Here is a 16,549-nt window from a genome sequence, read left to right as displayed (position 1 = left end):
TAAACCAAAAAATACAAAATCATCAGTCCCGATCTGACTAGCAGCCACGACTCAATATTTGGACACGTTTAAGGGACTAATAGCTTTATCTCCCCGCATGACACAATGAGCAATGCATGAAGACATAGGCAGCTGGCATGTCAGCATAGTATCAAGTGCCCATTGATTGACTGGGGACCTTCCATCTCTGCAGACCTGTAAACCCTACTTTTAAAAGCAGACCCCAGAGCACCTTAACCCACGTCTTTTAAACTGAGGATGACGCAGAATAACAATAATCATCGTGATGAACACAGGAATCGATGTCTGAAAACTGAGCAAAAACAGACTGACACGTCTCCGGAATTCAAAGTCATGCATGGTCTCGCATGAAATTTTCCGAAACGAATATTCAGAGTGACTTTGAAAATGACCGTCCGAACGTTTCTCTAAACAACTCAATAGACCTCCCAGAATACTCGTGCTAAAGAGCTTTGTTCTTCTTGCGCTACCTTTGTCCCTTAGAGTAGTGAAGTTTCAATTGTTTCGTCTTGTTATTGGTGGGCTCAATTTGCATTGTACCGTAATCAACGAAGGATGTTGGTTAACTTCATGGTGCCAGTCAGTCTTGGTGATAAGGTGCTAAGATTTTCAATACATTTTGGAGAAATCTGAGAGGTGCGACCTGGACAGAGCACGTTGAGTCGGATGGTGATCCTACAGTGGTCCCAAGCCATCTGAAACTACCGTGCCAACCGCTGGCCAAGGTAAATTTCCTAGCTGTTTACATGCCGGATTTTCTTGACAAACTGCGGTGTAAGACTCCAGGTCTTTTCTCTACTTCCCTGAGTAGCCAAAAGGTTGTAGTTTGACAACAGGTCTGTTTGTTTTGAATAGCAACGCCTTTTGCCCCCAACTCAAATATCTGAGGTCCTTGGGAATTTGAATGCATTGATTGCTATCGATGCTGTCTCTGCACCACGCTGAGATCCTCAGACTACACTGAGGACATATGGAGCTGCTCTGAACGCGGCGCTTTGTTTCCTTTTGTCTCCAGATACGGCTGCTGGCGATGCAGCTAACTTTCCAGCCGGCCGCCTTCTCGGCTGCTGGATTTTTCTCGGTGGACTACCCTCTCCTCTACTCGGCAAGTATCAGCTTCAGTGCAGGCATAATTATAAGAGTAGCACACACACACACACACACACACACACACACACACACACACATACACACAACAAGAAGGTCAGGAGTACTGGACAAGAGAAAGTGAATACAGAATATAGCATTCGGTGGCTGGTCTCCGTGCCTGTGAATTGAATTACTTAAAAAATACGGAAAGTAGCCAGCAACTGGACTGAAGTAAGAATAATTCTAGCTCTCTGCTCTACAATACGCAGAGATACACTTAAATATTTGTATATTGTACATTAATATTGTAAAGAAAGGTCGTCACTATTCAGTGTTAGCGTGGTGTTATTTTAATCTGAAGTGTTTTCCTTGCGGAGTACCTCAACAAATTTAATTTTTATGCCAGGCCATAAACACTACAAATTTATCAAGACGATGCTATTTTAAAGGACATCTTCTTTGATTGCTTGACATCCCATGTAGTATAAGCTACTACTAGTGTGGACCCCAACTTCGCTACACTCTGGATACTTTCATACGATCGTTGATGGTTCGTATTTTCTGGCACTCAGGTTTAGTTTTGAACTATATACCAATTTTTCCTGACGTAGTAATTAATCGAAGTGATAATTTACGACTTCAAGAATTCAGTCCGCTGTCTTCAATGTGGACCAAGCATTAAACCCAATATGAGAATGAACTCTTCAACAGACAAAAAGTAAATAGCACCGATGTCATGACTCATTCTCTGTTTTTTTTAATCAATAATACAAACGTTTGAACTGAAGGTCTTATCACTGCTAGATAGAAATATAAATTTTATCCACGTCACTGGAAATCGATCTTGTCAAATCATAACACCTGCAGACTTTTAAATCATCTCTTCACAATCTGACGGAATGCATAATTTTCACATGTTTCTTACACAAGTTTTGGCAGCGTTTCTCGCCACTTTGTAAAATTACCCGGAAGAGTTACTGCAGAAAGTAGCAGATATACTATGTGACGAAAACTAGAGAGTCAACTTCTTTGAAGTTTCATCACAGTGTACTCATCGGTCCTTCGCATGTACTAGCTTTCAATGACAATTACATCCGCTCTTTATCAATACGAGTAGACTATTACGTCTCCATATCGAAGCGTAGAGATCAGACTGCGAAGCTTTTACTGACAAAGTGATAGCCATTATTAACTGAGTCTTTGTGAAATCGCTCGCTTGCCATTTTTGTTCAGGGTCGGAGTGGTACTGTGTTAAGGTTGTAAGGTATCGATTCCTTTTTAGAACTGGTTTTACTAGTGCAAAGTAAACTTATATTGCCGTCAAAAGAAGAAACTATTCCTTATGTATTAGTCACGTAAATATATAGCTTAGGTACAAACAAAATTTTAACAGGCAAATATTAATTATTTTGGACCAAACGGGCAGTTCCAAGCTTGTGGAGCGACAGAGGTGGTGGGAAAGGAATTGTTAACCAATAATTTAAAAGAAACTATTTATTGTACTAAATAACATAGATCGATAATTTCAAAACAAAAACTTGCTAAAATCTCTTGTACTGTAAGCAACATGTTCGCCTGCTTTCTATTCCAAATTATGACAGTTTAAATTTGGGTTTAAGTAAACTTCGTAATTAAAAAATGCCCTACATTTTTAAGTAAACTTAACAATAAATTTAAAAAACCAAATTTTACAAATTTTACCTCTTACATGTTTCATGAGTTTTAAAATCCTTAGGTAATACTTTACAATACATAAAAAAAAAACAGATATTCAAAATTTATCAAGGCTTCGTTTGTGTGGCGGCATTAACTCTAAATATGATGCTCGCCTCGTATCACATACATTCCACCTCTACGGCCTACGTTTTGGTCTTAAATCAATTTTAGTAATACAAATTCAGCACATAGCAAGCCAGGACTTGGCGTAATTATCATATTTCAAGCGAAGGATTTAGGTTACCAATAATGTTTATTACTTAACGAGGGAAGGAGCTAGGCAGGTTGATTAACAAAATCAACTAGCTAATTTAAATACCGATAAACAGCACGTAAGTCACTCAACCCTCCGCGCTCTTTCAATTTAAGGAAAGGTATTTCCGCCGCATTGCTACGCGAACACAAACTAAACCTACGTCTGATAACCAGGATGGCTAACTTCACACAGTTTTAATTTAACACGTTTACTTTGCGCGGGGTAGTGTTAACCAATAATAAAACTCTCACTGCCTTCTTTACCGCTAGCGCTGCAATTACAATCTCATATACCCTCCCCGATGCTATTCAATCTGTATATTGAGCAAGCAAGCAAGCAGTAAAGGAAACGAAAGAAAAATTCGGAGTAGGTATTAAAATCCGTGGGAAAGAAATAAAAACTTTGAGGTTCACCGATGACATTGTAATTGTCAGAGACAGCAAAGGACTTGGAAGAGCAGTTGAATGGAATTGACAGTGTCTTGAAATGAGGGTATAAGATGTACATCAACAAAAGCAAAACGAGGATAATGGAATGTAGTCGAATTAAGTCGGATGATGGTGCGGGAATTAGATTAGGAAATGAGACACTTAAAGCAGTAATGGAGATTTGCTATTTGGGGAGCAAAATAACTGATGATGGTCGAAGTAGAGAGGATATAAAACGTAGACTGGCAATGGCAAGGAAAGCGTTTCTGAAGAAGAGAAATTTGTTAACATCGAGTATTGATTTAAGTGTCAGGAAGTCGTTTCTGAAAGTATTTCTATGGAGTGTAGCCATGTATGGCAGTGAAACATGGACGATTAATAGTTTACACAAGAAGAGAATAGAAGCTTTCGAAATGTGGTGTTACAGAAGAATGCTGAAGATTAGATGGGTAGATCACATTACTAATGAGGAGGTACTGAATAGAATTGGGGAGAAGAGGAGTTTGTGGCACAACTTGACTAGAAGAAGAGATTGGTTGGTAGGACATGTTCTGAGACATCAAGGGATCACTAATTTAGTGTTGGGAGGCAACATGGAGGGTAAAAATCATAGAGGGAGACCATGAGATGAAAACACTAAGCAGATTCAAAAGTATATAGGCTGCAGTACGTACTGGGAGATGAAGCAGCTTGCACAGGATAGAGTAGCATGGATAGCTGCATCAAACCAGTCGGAGGACTGAAGACCACAACAACAACAACATACATTAGCCACAGTCAGAGGCCCATCCAAAGCTGACTCAGTTCCATACAACACCTGTATCTATGGCGGTGTCTCAAACAAAGAGCAGCTGCATTTGCCGAAAGTGCGAACCACACTTCGGACTAAACTAAGCTAACACGCGAAGTGTGTAGACACTGAGACACTACGTACTTCGTTCAGCCTGACAGAACCCAACACCGGCCCATCCGACCGCCAGTCTGCAGAGGACACACCGTACAGCCTGCGGTGTACGGCTAATTGTACGGTGGTTCCACCTCTTCTCTCTGCAAGGAACTTCCCGATCTCGGATCTAACTCTTTCCTCAGAGCCACCGTACTCGGTTTCTTAAAAGTAACAGCATCAGAATACCTTTAGTAATCAGAGCTTAAATTTAGCGCAATATATCGAAACAGGATAACCGCCGAAGCGAGGTCGAGCTCACCGTGAGTCAGTAATGCATCCAATAACGATCCACGTAAACTCTAATAAACGTAATCTGAAAGGAAAAAAAAATTGTTTACTTCAGTAGAAAATACTTACATAAAACCTCGCAACGTAATGCAGGCAAGCATAACGTTATTAATTGAACATAAGTGAATTTGGGGAATCATTGGTAAGAGCCTAGCAAAACTGAACGTCCATGGCTCCTCAAGCATTGCGGAAATCATTCTGAATGTGATTAGTTGTTATGCGGTGACAGTTACTGCAGAAATCTGAGACAGCGTCTGTTGGAGCAGCAACTGCGTCAAACGTATCTGTTTGGCTGTAGATTTCATGCACACAACGGGAATATGGAAAGGAAAGCGGGGATGGGAAATGTGACAGAAAGTTAGGCAAATGTATCAACTGTCGGGCACAAGTCTGCGTTTTGCAACATGCGATCGTGTAAACACTGAGAGAACCAATGTTTAATTTTATCCATTGCTGTCAGTGTTGCTTCCGAGACTGTATTATTTCGTAAAATAGAGACCAACCGCCTTCAGTCATAATAGTACCTTTATTTCTCTTCATGATGCATTTCGAGCCCTGGAGGTTTATCTTGACAATCAATACTGCTTTTTTCCAGATTTAGGTTAATTTCGGTCCTGGTCAGATTACAATGGTACATTACAAAACAGCCATATAGTGATATAAGTTCGCAAAACTAATACAAATCGAAAAATAACTTAGTGTTTCCATTGGTGAATACATGGTTATGAAGCACAGTATGAGCAAACATGTTTGGGTACATATACACATTTTTCATTCTACAGCACATTCTGAAAACACAAGTGAATGAAAGGCAAAGGATTTCGAATGTAAAGGTACCACATTTCCATAGATACACAGTTGTTTCCATTTCAAAGAAGATACAAGACCATTATATTATTAGTTACTTACATAACGAATATTTGTCAATATTTCAAAAGCGGATTATCATGTGGTTGCACTATTAAATACTTGTTTCTTTAGGAAAAATAAACTTTTAAAATTACTGGAAAAACTGTGGCAGCTAAACTGTGTCGGTTCATTCAACATGTTTTCGGAGGTTTTTCTTTGTGTACCGTTATTTCTAATTGTAAAAAAAAATAGCTACTAGAAGAATCTTTGCTACAGGAAACTGTCTTTGCAGAGCTTGAGCAAAAAGCGAAAATGTAATTAAAAACTGGAAATTTGTCACTTCCTACAACAGGCAACTTTCAGGGGAATCTTGATTGATACTCTTCTGTCACGAGGTTAATCTACTGCGGGCATTTCTGAATATTTTCAGCAAGACACAATATCTCCTACATTCTGCGTCAGAAAACTGCAAAGTGTCATACGAGAGGCGTTGAATAAGTAATGCAACACATTTCTTTACTCGACCAGTTTCAGTTGAAAAATGTGGAACTTGTATGGGATATCGTGAAATATTCCCGCCTCAGCCCCTAAAGTTTCGTGAAGTTGTGATTGACAGCGATACTATACGACGGCTTTAAAATGGCGACTGCAACGGAGGTGCATTCCAAGCAGACAGTAGTAATTCCGTTTCTTTTGGCGGAAAACCAAAGCATTACAGATATTCATAGGGGTTTGTATAGTATCTTCGGAGACCTGGCAGTGAAAAAAAGCAAGGTGAGTCACTGGGCGAGGCGTATGTCATCATCATAACAAGGTCGCGCAAACCTCTCCTATCTCCTGCCTGCCGGCCGGCCGCACACAGCTGTGACTTTTGCAATGTTAGAACGTGCGTACACTCTCGTGCGAGGTGATCGACGGATCACAGTCAGACATCACAAACAAGACTGCGCACCCGAGAGAACTGTTATTTTTCATTCACCGTACAACCCGGATCTCGCCCCTTTCGATTTCCATCGGTTTGGCGCTATGAAGGATGTTCTCTGCGGGGAGCAGTACGCGGCTGATGAGGAGGTTACTGACGCAGCAAGACGCGTTGTCTCCGGTGTTGACCAGCAGAGTGGTGCCATACAAGACCTCCCAATAAGCTTGCGTAAGGCCGTCGCATTGAACGGAGATTATGTTGAAAAATAGGGTTTTGTAGCCAAAAGATTGAAGAATAATATAGTGTATCGAAATTCTGAATGTAACCAACTTGCTTTCATAAAAAAAAAACTCTTACATTACTTTCTGATGCCCCTGGTAACAAGAGATTCACGGTCTTTTAAAAGAAAGATGACATACATATCAGTACGTTACTAGTTTGCTTTGGATACGTTGTGTACAAGCATCAAAAGAAGTTTTGCACCACCTCGGAGCCGAGAGTTCCGGAACCTGAACAGAAAATTGGAATAGAGATAAAAATAAACATAATTTCCGCCCTTTCTGTTGCTCATAAAAACCACACATTGCATGTTGTACCACCATACAGCGAGATCTACAGAGGTGGTGGTCCAGATTGCTGAACACAGCTGTACATCTAATACCGAGTAGCACGTCCTCTTGCATTGATGCGTGCCTGTATTCGTCGTGGAATACTACTCGCGAGTTCATCAAGGCACTGTTGGTCAGATTGTGCCATACCTCAACGGCGATTCGATGTAGATCCCTCAGAGTGGTTGGTCGGTTAAGTCGTCCATAAACAGCTCTTTGCAATCTGTCCCATGCATCTTCGACAGGGTTCATGTCTAGAGACATGCTGGGAAGTCTAGTCGAGCGATGTCGTTATGCTGAAGGAAGTCATTCACAAGATGTGCACGACAGGGGCGGGAATTGTCCTCCATGAAGACGAATGCCTCGCTAATATGCTGCCGATATGGTTGCACTATCGGTCGCAGGATGGCATTCACGTATCGTACAGCCGTTCCGGCGCCTTCCAAGACCATAAACGGTGTACGTCGGCCCCTCATAATGCCACCCTAAAACAGCAGGGAACCTCCACTTTGCTGCATTCGCTGTACAGTGTATCTAAGGCGTTCAGCCTGACCAGGTTGCCTCCGAACACGTCTCCAACGATTTTCTGGTTGAAGGCAATCATCGGTGAAGAGAACGTGATGCCAATCCTGAGCGGACCATTCGGCATGTTGTTGGGCCCATCTGTACCGCGCTGCATGGTGTCGTGGTTGCAAAGATGGACCTCGCCATGGACGTCGGGAGTGAAGTTGCGCATCATGGAGGCTATTGCGCTCAGTTTGAGCCGAAATACGGCGTCCTGTGGCTGGACAAAAAGCATTATTCAACATGGTGGCGTTGCCGTCAGGGTTCCTCCGAGTCATAATCCGTAGGTAGCGGTCATGCACTGCAGTATTAGCCCTTGGGCGGCCTGAGCGAGGCATGTCATCGACAGCTCCTGTCTCTCTGTATCTCTTCCATGTCCGAATAACATCGCTTTGGTTCACTACGAAACGCCTGGACACTTCTCTTGCTGACAGCCCTTCCTGGCACAAAGTAACAATGCGGACGCTATCTAATCGCTGTATTGACCGTCTAGGCATGTTTGAACTACAGACAACTGGAGCCGTGTACGTCCTTCCTGGTGCAATGAGTGGAACTAATCGGCTGTCGGACCCCCTCCGTCTAATAGACGCATGGTTGTTTACGTCTTTTGGCGGGTTTAGTGAAATGGAAATGCCTTGTGGCTAGGGCATCCCGTCGGCTTGACCGTTCGCTTGGTGCAAGTCTTTCGAGTTGCCGTCACTTCGGCAACTTGGGGATGTCGATTGGGAAGAAAACATGATGATAAGAACAGCACCTAGTCCCTGAGAGGAGAGAATGTCCGACCCAGCCGGGAGTCGAACCCTGGCTGTTAGCTTTAACATTCCGTCTCGGTGACCACTCAGCTACGAGGGGCGGACGGCGGGTTTAGTGACACCTCCGAACAGTCAAAGGGACTGTCTGTGATACAATATCCACAGTCAGCGTCTATCTTCAGGAGTTCTGAGAACCGGGGTGACGCAAAACTTTTTTGATGTGTGTATTATGATTGGTCGATACAAAGTGCAAAGCAGTGTTTTGTCTCCACACGTAAAGTAGCGCCTAGTCTTTATTCCTGTTATGCCCACCTCATGTTTTTCTGAAGATGAAGTTCACGCCTACTTCAGTGAACTGCTATGGTGCTGGGAATAGATAGTGATATAGTACGGTTCTAGAACGAGCGTAGTGTGCAAGCCTACATGCCTTTTGTCATATTCGACTGTTATTAGCAGTCATAAAGTTAATAGGAAATTATTTAGTTGGAAAGAACTAGCGTACAGGTAAATTAAGGAAGATAAAGAGCTACGATGATGTGCTTACAGTCTTCTCTTGACCTCGATTTCATACTTTAATTCAATGTAATCACTGCTCATTTTAGTGTACACTGATGTGCAAAATATAAGGACTACATTCGCATGATGTGTTACTGCCAAACAACACAGCTCGATGAAGCTTAGACCACACACAGAAAGAATTTATACAGTATAACACCGAAGGTAACTGAAAGAAATACCTCATGAGACGAACAGAAATGATTGTTTTTAATTCAAAGACAATAATTATACTGAGGCAACCGCAAATTATGATGGTCCCGTGGACATTATAAAAGGTGGACACGGTTGTTGACTGTGTGATTAGCACAGACGGCAGTGCACGCTCTGGAACGTGTTCCCATGCTGACCACACGTGCACGTGGACTTCCTGCAAAACGTCTCCTCGACGCATTCCACTAGTCAACTTATCTTATGAACGTTGTAGCCTCTAATGTTCCCCTCACACTTCTGTATACTCTCTTCTTTTCTCTGCCTCCTTTTACGTCTCCACAAATGCTTCTTGTAGTTTCCGTACTTCATTTATTACTTCCCAGAATCTCAGCTTCCTCCTCGATGGGATTTAAGCCGAGGAAACAGGCAGGTCAGTCCATTTGATGATTAGCCTCTCGTTGTAAGATCACCTCAATCTCCGCAGTTAAATGTGGTCCCGCATTGTCATCCATAAAACTAAAGCCAAGACCGAAACGCAAATGGGGAAGTTGTACAGTGTCACAATAATGTTGACCAGTGGGTGTAACGTGTTCAGAGATTTTGTCAATACGCCCGTGCAATATTATGCCTCTCCATACTACAACTCCTGGACCCACGAAACGATCATGTTCGTCAGTGTTCCTGGGTTCAATACGTACCAAAATGGTTCAAATGGCTCTGAGCACTATGGGACCTAACATCTGAGGTCATGTCCCCTAGAACTTAGAACTACTTAAACCTAATTAACCTAAGGACATGACACACATCCATGCCCGAGGCAGGATTCGAACCTGCGACCGTAGCGATCACGCGGTTCCAGACAAGTGGCTAGAAGCGCACGGCCACTCCGGCCGGCCCTCACATGGTGAGAGGTGGGAACACATAATGCACCCAAGAACGTTGTGGAGCACGATTGTTTCGCTGGTGTAGGTGTTATGGTGTGGGGAGGAATAATGTTGCACAAGCGTACTGATCTCCTCATCTTTGAGCACGGTACACTCAAAAGTCAATCTTATTGTGACACTGTAATTCTTATCCACGTGCGTCTTTTCAGAGGTGCATTCGGCCCCGACTTCATTTTTTTTGTGTGACAATATGGGGTGCATCGCTGCCTGTTCCCCCGGCTTAAATCTCATCGAACATTTGTGGGAGCGTTGAAGAGACGTATTGGAACATGTCCAAATGTACCAACGACCATCCAACGATCTGAAGGAGGTATAGAACGCCCTACCACAAGAAATCCTTGCCAACCTTGCGAGCAGCATGGTAGCATGCACCAGAGGATACACTGCAGTTAGTGGTGATCACATGCCTATTAAAATCTGTGTCCCACCTTTTGTAATGTCCAGGAGTCCTTATAAATCGTAGTGATTTCAGCGTAATTGTTGTGTGACATCATAGAAATTTCTCGAGAAAATGACTGACATCTAGATAAGGCCTCGTGTAGAACAAAGATTATTAACGTTTCTTGTAATGCACACATGTTTGTTAACTTTCAACTGTTGACTCACATCCTGCCTCGGGCATGGATGTATGTGATGTCCTTAGTTAGTTAGGTTTAAGTAGTTCTAAAATCGAGTGGACTCATGACCTCTGATGTTGAGTCCCATACTACTCGGAGCCATTTGAACAGTTTTTGACTCACATAAACGCAACTGCTTTAATGACGTTTTGGTATAATCTTTTCCCCTGGATCTTTCTTATTACTGTCCTTCCTCTCATAGCTTTACCACTTCTTACATACCGCAGACATTTATTTCATGTTCAATCTCCACTGGTATTCAACATAACTCTGTTCCACTCTGATTCTGCCTATCTTCACTTGCAATTATGCTCACTGACTCAGTCCACTCATACATTACTACTAAAAGCACGGGCGCTCAGTTTGTAAACCTCGCATTGTCAGAGCTACAGTGCCCAAGGAATGTCTGTCTCTCAAAGAACTCGTTCCCTAGGTATGATAGGGTTATGGGCGATAGAACATTGTCTTCTCCAAAGTCGCTTACTGGTGAAATTGTGGGCTCGGTGGATCAGAACCACGCAGTGAGCATTCGTTAGTTTTCTGCTTGAACTCTGAAACCGTCGATCTCTGAATTTGAATTATAGGAGAAAACGATTGTCCGCATGTTATAGCAGTGGTATGTTACCTTGAAGTAACTTAAAGTCCTAGCGCAACCCAAAATGCTCCAAGGTTCATTTTGTAGTCTCACCCACGATGTAGGTATAGCTGCAGACGTCTTTATATTACAAAGGACATTTATCAATACCTTTGTGGCTCTCTTACGGTTTAATGAATGACACTTTTACTGAGAGAAGTGACACAGCTGCTAATACACTGGACTCGCAACAGGGAGGCCATAGGCTTTCCACAGATCATTGAAGGCTGTGCCGAGATGTTTCCTTCGGAAAGGCCAAGGGCAATTTCCTTCTCCATCCTTCCCCAGTTGAAAATACTGCTATGTCTAAAATGATCTCGTCTTCTAAATGACTTTCGTTCCCTGTTTCCTCCCAAACAATCTCTGAGACACTCATCTTAATTTGTGCAGCTAGCTGCCTGCATTTAGAAAAACTAGTCAAAAAATTATGAGGTGAAATGGGATGTAAAGAATAGTACCAAGCATTTTATGAAGGTTAAGATAACTTACAGTATTTATTACAAGGTGCAATCTACCACTACTGTTACACCGGTTTTGTGAAATTTTGTTGGCGATGACAAAAAAAGTAAATACACTCCTGGAAATTGAAATAAGAACACCGTGAATTCATTGTCCCAGGAAGGGGAAACTTTATTGACACATTCCTGGGGTCAGATACATCACATGATCACACTGACAGAACCACAGGCACATAGACACAGGCAACAGAGCATGCACAATGTCGGCACTATTACAGTGTATATCCACCTTTCGCAGCAATGCAGGCTACTATTCTCCCATGGAGACGACCGTAGAGATGCTGGATGTAGTCCTGTGGAACAGCTTGCCATGCCATTTCCACCTGGCGCCTCAGTTGGACCAGCGTTCGTGCTGGACGTGCAGACCGCCTGAGACGACGCTTCATCCAGTCCCAAACATGCTCAATGGGGGACAGATCCGAAGAACTTGCGGGCCAGGGTAGTTGACTTACACCTTCTAGAGCACGTTGGGTGGCACGGGATACATGCGGACGTGCATTGTCCTGTTGGAACAGCAAGTTCCCTTGCCGGTCTAGGAATGGTAGAACGATGGGTTCGATGACGGTTTGGATGTACCGTGCACTATTCAGTGTCCCCTCGACGATCACCAGCGGTGTACGGCCAGTGTAGGAGATCGCTCACCACACCATGATGCCGGGTGTTGGCCCTGTGTGCCTCGGTCGTATGCAGTCCTGATTGTGGCGCTCACCTGCACGGCGCCAAACACGCATACGACCATCATTGGCACCAAGGCAGAAGCGACTCTCATCGCTGAAGACGACACGTCTCCATTCGTCCCTCCATTCACGCCTGTCGCGACACCACTGGAGGCGGGCTGCACGATGTTGGGGCGTGAGCGGAAGACGGCCTAACGGTGTGCGGGACCGTAGCCCAGCTTCATGGAGACGGTTTGCGAATGGTCCTCGCCGATACCCCAGGAGCAACAGTGTCCATAATTTGCTGGGAAGTGGCGGTGCGGTCCCCTACGGCACTGCGTAGGATCCTACGGTCTTGGCGTGCATCCGTGCGTCGCTGCTGTCCGGTCCCAGGTCGACGGACACGTGCACCTTCCGCCGACCACTGGCGACAACATCGATGTACTGTGGAGACCTCACGCCCCACGTGTTGAGCAATTCGGCGGTACGTCCACCCGGCCTCCCGCATGCCCACTATACGCCCTCGCTCAAAGTCCGTCAACTGCACATGCGGTTCACGTCCACGCTGTCGCGGCATGCTACCAGTGTTAAAGACTGTGATGGAGCTCCGTATGCCACGGCAAACTGGCTGACACTGACGGCGGCGGTGCACAAATGCTGCGCAGCTAGCGCCAATCGACGGCCAACACCGCGGTTACTGGTGTGTCCGCTGTGCCGTGCGTGTGATCATTGCTTGTACAGCCCTCTCGCAGTGTCCGGAGCAAGTTATGGTGGGTCTGACACACCGGTGTCAATGTGTTCTTGTTTCCATTTCCAGGAGTGTATATTGGAAAGGGCAGATTACAGTTGAATCCTCTCGAGGCGGAAAAATCGGTGTAACTGGTGGTTATCGGTTCGTCGTTTGCTTGGTCATGAGAAAACAATTAAGAGTATTCGAGTTGTAGAAAAATAACTCTTCAAAACAATATTAGACTTCGTAATGATAAGTGAAGATAAGCTCTGTCATTGATCTTGCTACATGGCGTTAAAGTTGCTACAACGTGGGCTGATCAGTGGCATCACCGTATTAAACCGACTGTCTTGAGTCATGCTCTCCAACACTTTTTGCTGCACAGCATTTAGGAAAACAAATTAGGACAAGGAAATGTTTAAATTAATATTACCATTAATTGCCATCTGCATATCATTAAGGTTATAATTATCATAAAGCATACAACGAAGAATGAAACCACCTTCTGCCTACCGTGCAGTCAGGAGGAGCGCCAAGAAAAGAGGGACAGTAGTAGATGCTGCCACTACAACATTTGCTGTAAACAAAATACAGATGAACAGTTGACACAGAATACTTTTAAATTACGTTCATATTCAATCATGTCGTCTTTGGATTTGGGAAACTGTCAGTATTTCTCGGAAATGTTCAAGTAGTGTTACCATTGCTACTTCACAAATTACTCGCCAGCTATCTGATTACTGTACCTGGTCTGTCGGGTGCGTTGCATGCGCATGAAGCCCAATGAATCAAAGGGACGCTGCATATATGGCATATAGAGAAGCGCCTACTATTGAAAACCATGGCTTATTTTAATATTTGCGCAATAGCGGGAGCAGATAGTTTGACATATAGAGTTCTCATACGTTCGTTCAACGTCTCTGTTATGAGATCGGGACTTACAGAAAAAGAAACCGAGCGTTTCCCAAAGGGAAATTAATACGACAGTTGACTTTTTAGATTTATTTTCTTAGTTGCTGATACGTTACACGTAAATTTTGAAGAGACCATATTACAGACTTGTCTTAACGTTTACGTTCAACTTCTTTTACCATAAGAATAATTGGCAGATTTGGAGATATATTTTACTATTTTGTGTTCAAAGGTATCCTACCGGATAATATTTTGCGATAACTCCTTGTCACTTAAATATACTGTGCAAAAGAAACTAACAACAATTATCTGTAGGTAAAGCACTTTGGCATATAAACCACAGCACATTTCACCACTAACGGAATTTGTCCTCTACAACGCTTTTGAGTGTGAAAGTAATAGAGAAATTCATCAATACACTAGGAGGAGGAAAAATTACTTGTGCTAGTCTGTGTTTCTGTGTTTAGTATATTCGTCCCCGTAGTTGAATGGTTAGCGCGTCTGACTATCATGTAGAGGGCCCGGGTTTGATTCGCGTCGGAGATTTTCTCGGCTCGCGGAGTTGGTATTCTGTTGTCTATTTCATCTTCATCGACACGCAAGTTGCCCAGTGGCGTGAACTGAAAAGATTTGCAACTCGACGGCCGAACGTCCTCATGTTGGGACTGCCGGCCATCAGTGCCAAACGATCATTTTATCTCTGTTTAGTGAGTTAACTTTGTCTTAGAACGAAGTGGAGCGCACGTCTTTAAAACTCGTCACAGTCTACACAAAGAAACAAACACCGTCTGAACAGGCCTTGAAGGCCCAAATGTACCGACCGGCCGCCGTGTCACCCTAAGCCCATAGCCGGCGTCACCGGATACGGACATGCATGGGCACGTGGTCAGCACACCGCTCTCTGACCGTTGTCAGTTTCGGTGACTGGTGTCTCTGCTTCTCAGCCTGGCAGCTCCTCAGTTGGCCTCACAAGGACTGAGTGCACCCCGCTTGCCAACAGCACTCGGCAGATCCAGACGGTGACCACCATAAAACTGTGGTCTGTACAAAATTCTATTTTTCCTTCCCTTCCTTTCTGCTACCACTGAACTGATGTCCCTCTCCTCAGCTAAATTTATGTCTCTATTAACGCTATGCATAATTTCTTGTATCTCATCATGCATTCTTTCAATCTCTTCACCAACTGTGGAGCTGATAAGCATATAAATTTGTCCTGGTGAGGTAGGTACTGCTTTCGTGTAAACTTGTCTACGATAAAGCATCCACTACGCCGTTCGTAGTAGCTCACCCATATTCCTAATTTCTTTTTCAGTATTAGACCTATTCTTGCATTATTCAGTGTAATTCATACCTGGTAAATACGGGTCGTGAGATATCAAGAAATGTAATCGTATCTACTCCTGTTTATTTAGAACCTAGTATAAGCAGCCGCGGATTTTCCCCTGTCTAGGCACCAGGAGGTACGACTTCAGCTAAAAGTCGGTCGTATGGTTACCATATTTACATCTAGCCATACTTGATTTTTCCGGGAACCGAGCAACCTGCGAAACAGTCGCATTGTTTAGTCATATACAATCATTAAAATGACGTTTCCTCTATTATTGACTGATTGATGTAGACCTGCCATATAAAAGATGAAGCGTCTGGTTCCGTACTAGAAAGGATCTGACTCCACTAATGTGAACAGAGTAAATATCAGAATAAATGAATATTCCGTAGTTAGTTCCTCTCACGAGGAGACTAGAGTTGTGCTTATTTGTCAGCCTACACAAGGAGTTACACTCCTGGAAATGGAAAAAAGAACACATTGACACCGGTGTGTCAGACCCACCATACTTGCTCCGGACACTGCGAGAGGGCTGTACAAGCAATGATCGCACACACGGCACAGCGGACACACCAGGAACCGCGGTGTTGGCCGTCGAATGGCGCTAGCTGCGCAGCATTTGTGCACCGCCGCCGTCAGTGTCAGCCAGTTTGCCGTGGCATACGGAGCTCCATCGCAGTCTTTAACACTGGTAGCATGCCGCGACAGCGTGGACGTGAACCGTATGTGCAGTTGACGGACTTTGAGCGAGGGCGTATAGTGGGCATGCGGGAGGCCGGGTGGACCTACCGCCGAATTGCTCAACACGTGGGGCGTGAGGTCTCCACAGTACATCGATGTTGTCGCCAATGGTCGGCGGAAGGTGCACGTGCCCGTCGACCTGGGACCGGACCGCAGCGACGCACGGATGCACGCCAAGACCTTAGGATCCTACGCAGTGCCGTAGGGGACCGCACCGCCACTTCCCAGCAAATTAGGGACACTGTTGCTCCTGGGGTATCGGCGAGGACCATTCGCAACCGTCTCCATGAAGCTGGGCTACGGTCCCGCACACCGTTAGGCCG

General features: G+C 44.2%; 1 long non-coding RNA gene across 1 annotated transcript in view; it reads left to right on the top strand.

Annotated features, from left to right (window-relative positions):
* LOC126272811 (uncharacterized) overlaps positions 1-1,120 on the top strand; it is a 56,399-nt gene extending 55,279 nt beyond the window's left edge. The window contains exon 3 of the long non-coding RNA XR_007549268.1: positions 1,037-1,120. This is a non-coding gene — a long non-coding RNA (uncharacterized LOC126272811). The remainder of the gene's footprint in view (positions 1-1,036) is intronic.
* Positions 1,121-16,549: the final 15,429 nt, after the last annotated feature.

This window comes from Schistocerca gregaria, chromosome 5 (assembly GCF_023897955.1).
Source record: "Schistocerca gregaria isolate iqSchGreg1 chromosome 5, iqSchGreg1.2, whole genome shotgun sequence".
Taxonomy (NCBI): Eukaryota; Metazoa; Arthropoda; class Insecta; order Orthoptera; family Acrididae; genus Schistocerca; species Schistocerca gregaria.
This window is presented reverse-complemented; position numbering and strand designations above follow the sequence as displayed.